We start from the raw sequence: 11,974 nt of genomic DNA on the forward strand, positions 1-11,974 counted from the left end.
AGCTAGTCTTGTCACGCATCCAGGTCTCGTAATGGCACCAATATCATGATTCCATGAACTGATCCAGGCTCTAAGTTCATCCTCCTTACCCATAATACTCCCAGCGTTGAAATGAACACATTTCAGCCCATCAGCCCCACCATGTTTATTAGCCTGCCCCCTACTGTACTTCCTTTCAGTCTTACTTTTCATACCATCTTTCTTGCCCTCAACCCTACAACCTGTTGCCCTGCTGCTGTGGTTCTCATCCCCCTGCTACTCTAGTTTAAAACCTTCCGGAGAGGATATTGGTTCCCTCCAGTTCAGATCCAAACCGTCTTGTTTGTACGGGTCCCAGCTGCCCTGGAAGAGAGCCCAATGATCCATAAATCTGAAGCTCTCCCTGCTGCACCAGCTCCTTAGCCAGTATTGAACTGCACAATGTATTTATTTCTCACCTCACTGGTACGTGGCACCGGTAGTAATCCTGAGATTACAACCCTGGAAGCCCTGCTTTTTAACTTGATACCTAGCGCCCTGTTATTCACCTTCACATCCAGTTTAATCAACATAAAATGCAGAAGTTTGAAACACTGTGCAAATCAGAGTAGCTTTGGTGAAAGGAGAATGCAGCTTCTTTTTATCTTGCATATAGAATTGGACAAGATACATTGTTGTGGATCGAGTGGCCAGCCCCCTGACGTGCAACCAGTTTTACAAGAAGGAAAACTCGTCCCAGACCCTACACTGGCCCTCTCTCCAAAACACCATTTGCTGCACGAGAGAGGTGTTCCAGTGACTTGCATCAGGCTGGGGGGAGCATTGCCTGTAGTCCTGTTACAATGGTAGACCTAGACCTCGAAACGTCTCTGCACTGTTTCATATCCTAGCACCTCAACTGCTTGATCTTAGTGGTAGCACCAAGAAATTCTGGAAAAGGCCTGTTCTGTTCCACACAGTTGGCAGACTTGAACATCCCAACCTGGAGAAATATCAGCTTGAGTTATTTTTCCACAGGTAGAATTTTAAAAAGTGACATTCCATTTCTCCCACATCGTTCAGTGGGTGAGTTACCATTTGTATTCTGAAGTTCTCTGCCAGTCATGTGTATTTTGAGCACGTGGTTGTAAGTTTATTCCACAACGTCTTTAAAAATAATTTGTTAAGTAGGTACTTAAAGTGTTTTTTTGTTTTGTTCTAAGGAAAGATTAGTAGCCTTTGCTATTAATTTTACTTGAAGTGAACAGGGAGTTTCAGCAAAACAACCAAGTTATTTTTTACAACAATTTTTAAAGTCACGGAATAAAGTAAAAGGTGGCAGTCACTAAAAACAAATCGAGCTTCTGGAACCCTTGGGGCCAGAAATCCATCCAGAGAATTCTTTTTTTTGATGTAACAGTAAATATAGTGCTGTTGAAGTCAGCTTAAGCTAGAGTTGAGAGAAACAGAGTTAACTTTGAGTCTGTTTCTCTCTCCATGGATGCTGTTTGACCTGCTAAGTATCCCCAACACCTTCTGTTTTTATTTCAGATTTCCAGGATTTTTTTCTTTTCAACCCACAACAGTTCAATTTTACGTATATTTCTGCATGTCTGAGAGCCCATTAGTAAATCTGTCTCCTTTTTTCCCCCACATGAATTTCAGGCTCCCTGGTACTTTGTTTATATTGGAAAAAAAACTCCCCAAAATCACATCAGCAGTAGAACAACACGCAACATTTGTCTACAATGGGATATTCAACCTCACTGGCCTGAAAATACAAGTATTTATTCACAAAACAACTGGATTTCACTCATCCTATTTCCCCTGACACTGTGCTATTTCCTTGTCCTCACATCCTTTCACTCCTTTCTTTGTATTGGTGACTTCCCACAGCCACAAACACAACCTCACAATTAATAGAATGCATGAGGAGAAACAGTTCCTACTGGCAAGACGATAATGAGTAAAGAAAGGTGTAAATGGAGAAATGGGAAAGAAGCTCTTTTCCATAATGAAATGATGTTGGAAGCAGATGCCCTGATTGGTTTGGCCGTGGAGATCAGGGTGACAGCTACTCACGGCTTCTTTGCCTCACGATCGTTCCAGGATGCTGCTGCTGATTGTCGTCACATCTCAAACTTGCTGTTTAACAAAGGAACTGCTTATCCAGGAACAACTGCTGCTGCTGCTTTTTATGTTAGGTTTTGTTTCACCGTTCTGTTATTTTTTGATGAGTATTTGCTGCAACAAGGAAGAAGCTGGAAGAACGCAGTGGGTCAAGCAGCATCTGTGGAGGAAAATGGACAACGAAAGTTTGGGGTTGAGCCCCTTCAACTGGATTGAAAGATAGAGGGAAGGTAGCCAATATAAAATGGTGAAGAGAAGGGGTGGAGCCAGGGTTAGCAAGCAATAGGTAGCTCCAGGTGAGGAGGGGTGATAGGCAGATGGAGGAGGAGAGCATTTGCTGCCTAGTAATGTAGTGCCAGTGGATCAACATGCTCTCAACTATTATTGCACTTCTTGGATAGTTTCTGAAGACTTGGTTAACACAGACACCATCAAATCAGACCAGTGGCCACCCATCCTGTGCCTTTAGTTCTGATGGGAAAAGTATACACTGCCAATGACTTAACCAAAATGTAAAACTAGAACTTCATTTTTCAAGTCGGGATTGTACATTGTAGAGCAGAAAAGATTCAGGCAAGAGTGAACTGAGGCTTTTAGAATTATGAGAGGTTTTGATAGAATACATGAGGAGGAACCATTTCCACTGGCAAAAGGATAATGAGCAAAGAAAGACGTAAGTGGAGAAATGAGGAATAAGCTCTCTTCTGTAATGAAAGGATGTTGGAAGCAGATTCAGTGGTAATTTTCAACAAGGAATTCAATAGATATTGGAAAATGAATAATCTCTAATTGCTCTGAGTTTTTAATTCTTTTTAAGTCTCTCCCAGATTACAAGGCTTCCTGGTTGGATCAAGAGTACATGCGATGTATGTGTGGTTTTGTGGTTGTATGAGTTTGTTTTGGAGCAGGATATTACTTCAGTAATGTGTTATAACTGTAGGTCATAAATATAAATCATCTTAAAGAAATTGTACATGCCAGGTATAGAGATTTCTGTAAAATGTAAAGAAAAATCAGGCAGTCACTGCTTCTGATGTCTAATGACTCCTGCTTGAAAGTGGGTGCCTTTGCACCATATAAAGCACAGATGAAAACAACCATCTGGGTAAGTTTCTTGAGGACTCTGCATGCCATGTGTTCCACCTCCACAAAACAAGGCACCTTTGAGAGAGGCAGAACAAAAAAAAATTAATGAAATCACCTTGGAATTGTGTACAATCTGTCGCATGTATTGAAGACATGAGTCAACAGTCGACTATATTGAGATTAAGCAGATGGGTAAACAAACTAAGAATAACACTAATCCATTTAATGATCTCTTGTATATACTATTGTAGGTATCTTTGGAATAATGGTTGGTGCTTGTCTTCTGATTAAGTGGAGCCAGGTATAAATTAATTCCATCTACACAACATCTTGTGTTCCATAAATTGATTTGACTTAATGCACCTTAATAGTATATAAATTAGCTGTGATTTTATATCTAACTGACCACTTCACAGCCCCTTATTTCCAACAGGGTCTGTTAGAATCCTAGAATATTACAGTATATCTCATGTCAATGTCAAATTTCTGAAGGATCGTTGTTGTTTCTTCTGCCTCTGTATGTCGAAGAGAGAGGGGGGTAAATATTTGAAATCTAAATATTTAAAATCAATTGTGGATCCTGCTTTCATCAGCATTTTTGGGAGAGTTTTCTATCTTCCATCCATTGAAAAATGTGGCTCTTCTAGCCTTTTATTTTAATTAAGTTTGACGTAAGAGGCCATGAATTAAGTGGGAAGCTGAGTGGATTTGAGTGAACCATGGGAATTAATAACATTTTTAATGGCAGGATTATACTCGAGTGAAGAGCACCACCGTATCTAATGGTCCAATAACACTTGTTTTTTTATTTACAGAAATAACCTAGATTCAAAAATTCTGTGGTGAAATTACTGTCGGGGCAGGTGAGAAATAGGGTCAGAAGTGGCAGCTCAGAACTAACCAAAATATATTGGATATGAATTGCTGCAAGCAGAACAATGACAGCTAAAAATCTAATGGAGACAAAAAGTACAAAGCAAAGGAAGAAAGCATAGATATGAGTGGTGTAGAAGGAGCTATGTTTAGTGGATTTAACTATAATCTTGTACAGCCAATGCACAGCAATCAAGAACAAAGCAAATGGAATGTTGAACTATTGAACCAAAGCAGTTAAACATAAATTGGAGAAGGTAAAGATCAAACTGAAGTGAACTTGAAGCAGAGCCCACATTGAACACTATTTAAGGTCGCCATGGAACAAATGAGACATTCCTCCAAACAGGCTCCAGTGCTTCAAAGCCACAATATTGAACAGAACATCAGCAAAAATACCTCAGCTTTTCAGCCTGGAATAAAGATAACCCACTGAGAAATGCAAAATACACTAAAGGTAAGGAAAAATTTAATTTACAACATTATTTATGGGAATAAATTGGGTTCCATGGTTTTAAACTGAAGGGTTTCCTTTAGGACAGATAGAAATTTCTCATTCAGGCAGAGAGTAAGCAATATGTTGATCAAAATTGCAGATGAATAGTGTGTGGAAAAAGCTTGGTATCGGTAAACTATTAGTATCCTTCTCGACGAATGAATCGAGACAGGCTGATGATTTCCCTTTATCTAGAATAATCGTGATTTTAAAGCTATAATCTGCATCTGAGGCACAATAATGAGTGGAAATGGATTTTCTCTATTTGCCTCAACCAAACCATCTCTGTTTAGAATATCCATAAATGATACTTAATGTTCAAGCTGCACACATGAAATGTTTTATAATTACATCTTTACGGCAAACCACTGCAGGACCAGCAGAATCATTCAGTTACTTTGGAAATGCTTTCACCTGCCATGTTTTTTTTCCAGTTATAGACATTTCTAACATCTAAAGTGAGATTTTATTTTTTTTTAAAAAAAGGAAAAATAATTTAATTAGAACAACTGTTTTTTTTAAACCATCCTTTGGGGAGCTTTTACAAGGAGAACTTGATCCCTTCTCGTTATTTGCATTGAGCACAGATTCACTTGAGCTAAAGGCATGTCATGCAAGGTAGACAGCAGCACTTAAGCTAATTAAATGTAGAATGCGTTTCTTTGTCCCAAACAGAGCCTGTTTAGTTTTTCAAAAATTCTGAGAAGAATAGATGAGTGACAAATTTCAAAAGCTTTAGTTGGGTAAAATATATGTTTAAGTTTTATGTGAGGAATTACTTAAAAAATACAACAATTATGGACATTGAACCAGAATATTTTTAGTTGGTGTGACTAATTAAAGACATTGTGGATACAAGAGACTGCAGCTGGAATCTGGAGCAACAAACAGTCTACTGGAGGAAGTAAAGTGGGTTGAGCAGCATCTGTGGGAGGAAAGGAATTGTCAGTGTTTCAGGTCGAAACCCTGCATCAGGACTCAGAGAAGTAGGTAACAGATACACTTTGACGAGCCTGTAAAGGAAAATCTGCAGCAATTCCGGAATGTGAAAAGGTAGTCCTGCATCACATTGAATATCAATGTCTCCCCAAACTTCTTCTAAAACTATTATCCCAAGGGTCCTCTGCTGTTCAACTTCTGATCCTGCCTTTACAGTTTTGCCAAATCATGGGTTTCCCAATCATACTGATGCCGGGCAATGTGTTTTCGAACCCCAGATGTCCTGCAGTAATGATGCCACAGCTCTAATGAGTACTGATAAATATCAACTAACTCAACCTATTATCTACACTAAAACTGATAGGACGACTTGACCTAATCTCAATTTCAAAACTGGGATGTAGATAAAAATTAAATACACAGATGAAGGAAAATGTTTTTTGTATCATCACATTTATGATCACCACCTAAAAATGTAACATTTGATTTCAGTCTTGAAACACAGGTAAAAATCTTAAATACCGCAGTGAAACTAAAAGTGGGCTTATTCAGTCTCCCTGTATTGCCTAGGTGTAGGTGTATATCAGTAAAAATTGATTCAAAGGAACACCACTGTCTATTCAAAAAGCATCACCTAAGCCACACTCTTTGTTCTGCTCTTTTACTTTACGTCATCTATAATACTAAATTCCTTTAATGTTATGATCTTCCTATGCACCGATGCCTCATTGATTTTAAAAATTCACATACACAATCCATTCATTTAGAGTTTTAACAGACTCATGTCAGACATACCTTCTCTTCTACAAACGCTTTCTGACTCTTCATTATTAGGCCATGTCGATCAACTCACTGGATGGAGGGGTTCAGATGGCTGGGTGGAGGGGATATGATTGAGAAACGAAGAAGAGATAAAGAGGGGTGCCAAGGAGATGTTTGCATGAGATCTGAAAGGTCAAAGAGAAGATCAGAAGTAGCAGGAAGAAAATTGTGGGTAGTGGGTGCAGCAAGATAATTAATGGGGAGGGGTTCAGAGACTGATGAAATGGGCATTGAAGGATATTGGAATGGCAAGGGAAGCAAGTGGATTTCAATTGTGTGGTAGGAGTAATTACTGACAGGAATTTATTGTAAGGTTGTTCTAGAAGAACCGTCCTGGAAAAGTCTTCACAGCCAGACTCCCCAGACGGGTCCAGGTAGAGCCAAGCCCTTTCAAATAATGCAGGATGCAGGAGTAACAGAAGGCCTACGCCATCTTAAGGTTCATATAGTGTAAGTGATATCCATTGTACATTGCTTGTTGATTTACATGTTTGTGCATTTCAGGTGCTTTCATACATATGCACTTTATGTGAAGTACTAAATGCACTAGTAGTTAGGTTTCGGATAAAATTGATAAAGCAGCACAAAAGAAGTGCTGCTCCATACAATAGGAGAGATGTGGTTGGTGGGCCACTAGATGTTTTACTTTATCCTCAACTTTTCATACTTTTGTGAATGGTGACAGGGGTATAGTATCGAAATCCAACACGTCCCAATTTACACATGGGAGTTGGTGAACTCTAAAAAGCAAGCAGTCTGGAGTGTAAGAGGCAGTTCACACTTCATCATATTTTGTAATAGTCATCTGGCTCCTGTCAGTGCCTAATGTTTGAGTCCTTCCAAGAGCAGGTTTCTCTTTAACACAAATGTTTGGCAGCTCCATGTATATCGACATTTATGTAGATTCTGCTTATCTAATAGTACACCCTGCTTCCTTTTATTAATAACAGGACTTATCAATGTGTGAAAACAATAAAATGAGTTTATTTCTGCTTATCTTATGTTGCTGAAGTTCCTGTTTATTGCAGTATCTGGTATTTTTAAATATGAACATTGTCTTTTTAAAAAGGTTCCATTTGTCACGAATATAGCTTTGAATATTATCTGTTCAACAGTGCAAAGTAAAAGGTTTAGGAAACAAAGTTAACCTATTCAATGTGTTGGTTAATGCTGTTGCTTCTGGTAACACCTTAACTTGGTCATGACTCCCTCCTTCCCATCACTACAAGCAGTGGGATGACAGGCTTACTAACAATGTTATCTTGCTGAGCAGATTGTGATTAAGTTTTAAAGCTTCCTGTAACAGAACAAAATTTAATCGCTATTTTGGTGGTTGGCTGTACCATTGACTAGAACGTTGGCAAAGGCCAGGCTGAATCATTTGCAACTATGTTCAGCTGGAAGTGCTGAGTCGATGATCTGCCTCTGTTTCCTCTTGAGATCCCAACCACCACAGGAGCCGGTCATCAGCCAATTAACTTCACGGCTAATCCTATCATGAAGTAGGTGAGAGCACTGGACATAGCAAAAAACATCAGATTGGACAATATCCCAGCTGCACTACTGAAGGTGTCCTGCTGTGTGCTATGTCTCACTGAATCGTGGCTTACACCTGCTTCACCTGACTGTGTCATAAAACCTGAGGGGTTCTCAATCCACTGAGTGGACGTTATGGCATCCTCAGGCAAAGTTAGAGGCGGAGGGGTCTGCTTCTTAATAACACATGGTGCTCGGACGTGATGGTCCTGGTGAGTTCCTGCTCACCCAGCTTGGAATATCTAACAGTGAAGTGTTGCCCATACTACCTGCCACAGGAGTTCACTTCAGCTATCTTGATGGCAGTCTACATCCCACCCTAGATGGACATGAAGCCTGCACTCAGTGAACTATACTCTGTGATGAACAGCCTTGAAACAGAATACCCTGAGGCCCTCTTCATTATTGCAGATGACTTCAACCAGGCCAATCTCAAGAGTGTGTTACCAAAGTATTGCCAGCACATCTTCTGTCCCACCAGGGGCCCTAATACTCTTGACCATTGCTATACAACCATCAAAGATGCCACTGAGCCATCCCCTACCCTCACTTTGGTAAGTCAGACCACCAGGCTGTGCTCCTTCTTCCTGCATACAAACAGAAGCTGAAACAGGAGGATCCAGAAAGTTGTACAGTGCTGGTCTGAGGAAACAGATGAGCTTCTACGCAATTGCTTTGAGTCAGCAGACTGGTCCATGTTCAAAGACTCAGCTGCCAGCCTTGATGAGTATGTCACCACCATCATGGACTTTATCAGTAAGTGTGTTGAGGACTGTGTACCAAAGAGTTCCCAAACCAGAAACCATGGATGAACTGGGAGATCCACTCCCTACTGAAGTCGAGGACTGCTGCATTTCAATCTGGTGACCCTGACCTTTACAAGAAATCGAGATATGACCTCCGTAAAGCTATCAGAGATGCCAAGAGACAATATCAGTCCAAAATCGAGTCCCAGACCAGCCATCAGTTGTGGCAGGGCTTACACGCTATAACGGGCTACAAAATGAACTCAGGCAGCATCGCCAACCACAGCGCATCCCCTCCTGGTGAGCTTAATTCATTCTATGCACATTTTGAACAGAAGGGGATTGGTATGTCACCACCCATCCCAACAGCCTCCAATGCAACTGAACCCGTGGTCACCATTGAGGACATAAGATCAGTCTTCCTGAGAGTGAATCCTCCGAAAGCATCTGACCAAGATGGTGTCCCTGGCCGTGTGCTCAGATATTGTGCTGATCAGCTGGTGGGGGTATTTTCAGACATTTTTAACCTCTCCCTGCTTCAGTCTGAGGTTCCCATCTGCTTTAAGAAGACCACTATCATCCTGGTACCTAAGAAAAACAAGGTAACGCGTCTTAATGACTACCGCCCAGTGGCTCTGACATCCACCATCATGAAATGCTTCGAGAGGCTGATCATGGCACGCATTAACTCCAGCCTCCTGGAAAACCTCGACCCACTGCAATTCACCTATCACCGAAACAGGTCTACAGTGGATGCCATCTCCCTGGCCCTACACTCATCTCTGGAACACCTGGATGGTAAAGACAACTACATTAGACTTATGTTTATTGACCACAGCTCTGCCTTCAATACTATAATTCTAAGTAAAACTCATCACCAAACTCCGAGACCTGGGACTCAACACCTCCCTCTGCAACTGGATCCTTGACTTTCTGACCAACAGGCTGCAATCAGTGAGGATAGGCAGCAACACCTCCAGCACGATTATTCTCAACACTGGTGTCCCACAAGGCTGCATCCTCAGCCCTCTATTTCTACTCTCTATATATTCATGACTGTGTAGCCAGATTCTGCTCTAACTCCATCTACAAGTTTGCAGATGATACCACCATAGTGGGCCATATCTCAAATAATGATGAATCGGAGTACAGGAAGGAGATAGAGAGCTTAGTGACATGGTGTCATGACAACAACCTTACCCTCAATGTCAGCAAAACAAAAGAGCTCATCATTGACTTCAGGAAAGGAGGCGGTGTACATCCACCTGTCTACATCAACTGTGCTGAGGTCAAGAGGGTTGAGAACTTCAAGTTCCTAGGAGTGAACATCACCAGTAGCCTGTCCTGGTCCAACCACAGGGGCGCCACGGCCAAGAAAGCTCACCAGTGCCTCTACTTCCTTAGGAGGCTAAAGAAATTTGGCATGTCCTCTTTGACACTCACCAACTTTTATCGATGCACCATAGAAAGCATCCTATCTGGATGCATCACGGCTTGGTATGACAACTACTCTGTCTGTGACTACAAGAAACTGCAGAGAGTTGTGGACACAGCCCAGCACATCACAGAAACCAGCCTCCCCTCCATGGACTCTGTCTATACCTCTTGCTGCCTTGGTGAAGCAGCCAGCATAATCAAAGACCCACCTGCCTGGGACATTCTCTCTCTTCCCCTCTCCCATCAGGCAGAAGATACAAGAGCCTGAGGGCACATACCACCAGGCTCAAGGACAGCTTTTATCCCACTGTTATGAGTCTATTGACTGGTTCCTTTATACGAAGAGATGGATTCTTGACCTCACAATCTACCCCGTTATGACCTTGCACCTTATTGTCTTCTTGCACTGCACTTCCTCTGTAGCTGTGACACTTTACTCTGTATTCCGTTATTGCTTTTACCCTGTATTACCTCAATGCACTGTGGAATGAATTGATCTGTACGAACGGTATGCAAGACAAGTTTTTCATTGGTACAAGTGACAATAATAAACCAAAAACCATAAAATCTAAAAAAAAAGTACAATGACATTGTTAGCATCTACCTGACAATGTGTAAAATTGCCCAGGTATGTTCAAATTTAATCCAAATAACTGGCACCCAATCAGTCCAAAAAAATAAGTACATAAGAAATGGGAGCAGGAGTAGCCTATTTGCCCCTTCAAGTCTGCTCCGCCATTCATCAAGTTCATGACTAATCATCTTCCTCACCATCACTTTGCTCATCCTCATACCCCTTGATTGCCTTCATATCCAGTATCCTATTGATCTCCCTTTTGATTGAACTAAACAATAGAGCTTCCACTACCCTCCAGAGCAGAGAATTGTAGAGATTCACCACCCTCCTCATTAAAGAAATTTTCCTTCATTTCAGTCCTAAATGGCCAACCTGTTATTCTGAGACTGAGTCTATTCTCCATCATCAGTAAAGTGATGGTGCTCCATCAACAGTACTATCAAGCAGCACATGCTCACCAACAACCTGCTCACAAGTGGTCATCTTGCATTTTGACAGGACCAATTGGTCCTGATGTCATCATAGTCATGGTCCAAACATGGGTAGGGGGCATTGAGTTAGTTCTGTATTGGATACACTGTTTGATGACAAAGTCAATTCCAATCAAGTTTGAGGACTATCATCCAGTCTCTCCATGGTGACATCAATCTACACATGAGGTCTGACACCCAATGATTGGCAGCTCAACCTCATGATAATTATGAAAAACAATACAATTCATCTGGCCCAGTGTCATCAGTATCTCATTTGAGTGTATGCATGGCCCTATATTGCTTCAATTAAAGGGATCTTGGAGAACCTTTTGTTGTGTCTCTTCCCATGGCACAACAGCGTGCAGCAATATCTATGAAAGTCGTGTTCATTTACCTTAATCGTGGTCTTAGAATTGCTGCTGTTTGCGTTTTGGCCACAGCTAGTGGCATAAATGTCTTTTAAAATGTATCTCTCATTGTCTTCATTTATCTCACTGATATGCTTGTTTCATAAATGTGTTAATTTACCATCTGACTTCTAATGGATTACCTCTGTCTGGTTCAGCTGTGTTTGCAGGGTACCACTATGTGTCCTACATTGTAGCAAAAATAACATCGAGCTGTTCTGAATGGCACAATTGTGATGAATGGTTGCCCTGATGATGCTTACAGTTTCTCCAGGACATGTCAGATGACCTGGATCCAATGAAGATGATGTCACCAGTACTGCACTCACTGTTTTACTCTCAGCATGCACATATGCCTCCTGGTACGCAATTGTCTCCCATTTTCACATAGTGCACAGGCTAGAAACAAGCTGTGTGTAAAGTGGTGTGACAGGCTCTTCAATTCAACACTTATTTTACACATTATTTCCCTGAGTTTGGATGCTGTTTCATGT

This window comes from Pristis pectinata, chromosome 5, assembly GCF_009764475.1.
Source record: "Pristis pectinata isolate sPriPec2 chromosome 5, sPriPec2.1.pri, whole genome shotgun sequence".
Lineage (NCBI taxonomy): Eukaryota > Metazoa > Chordata > Chondrichthyes > Rhinopristiformes > Pristidae > Pristis > Pristis pectinata.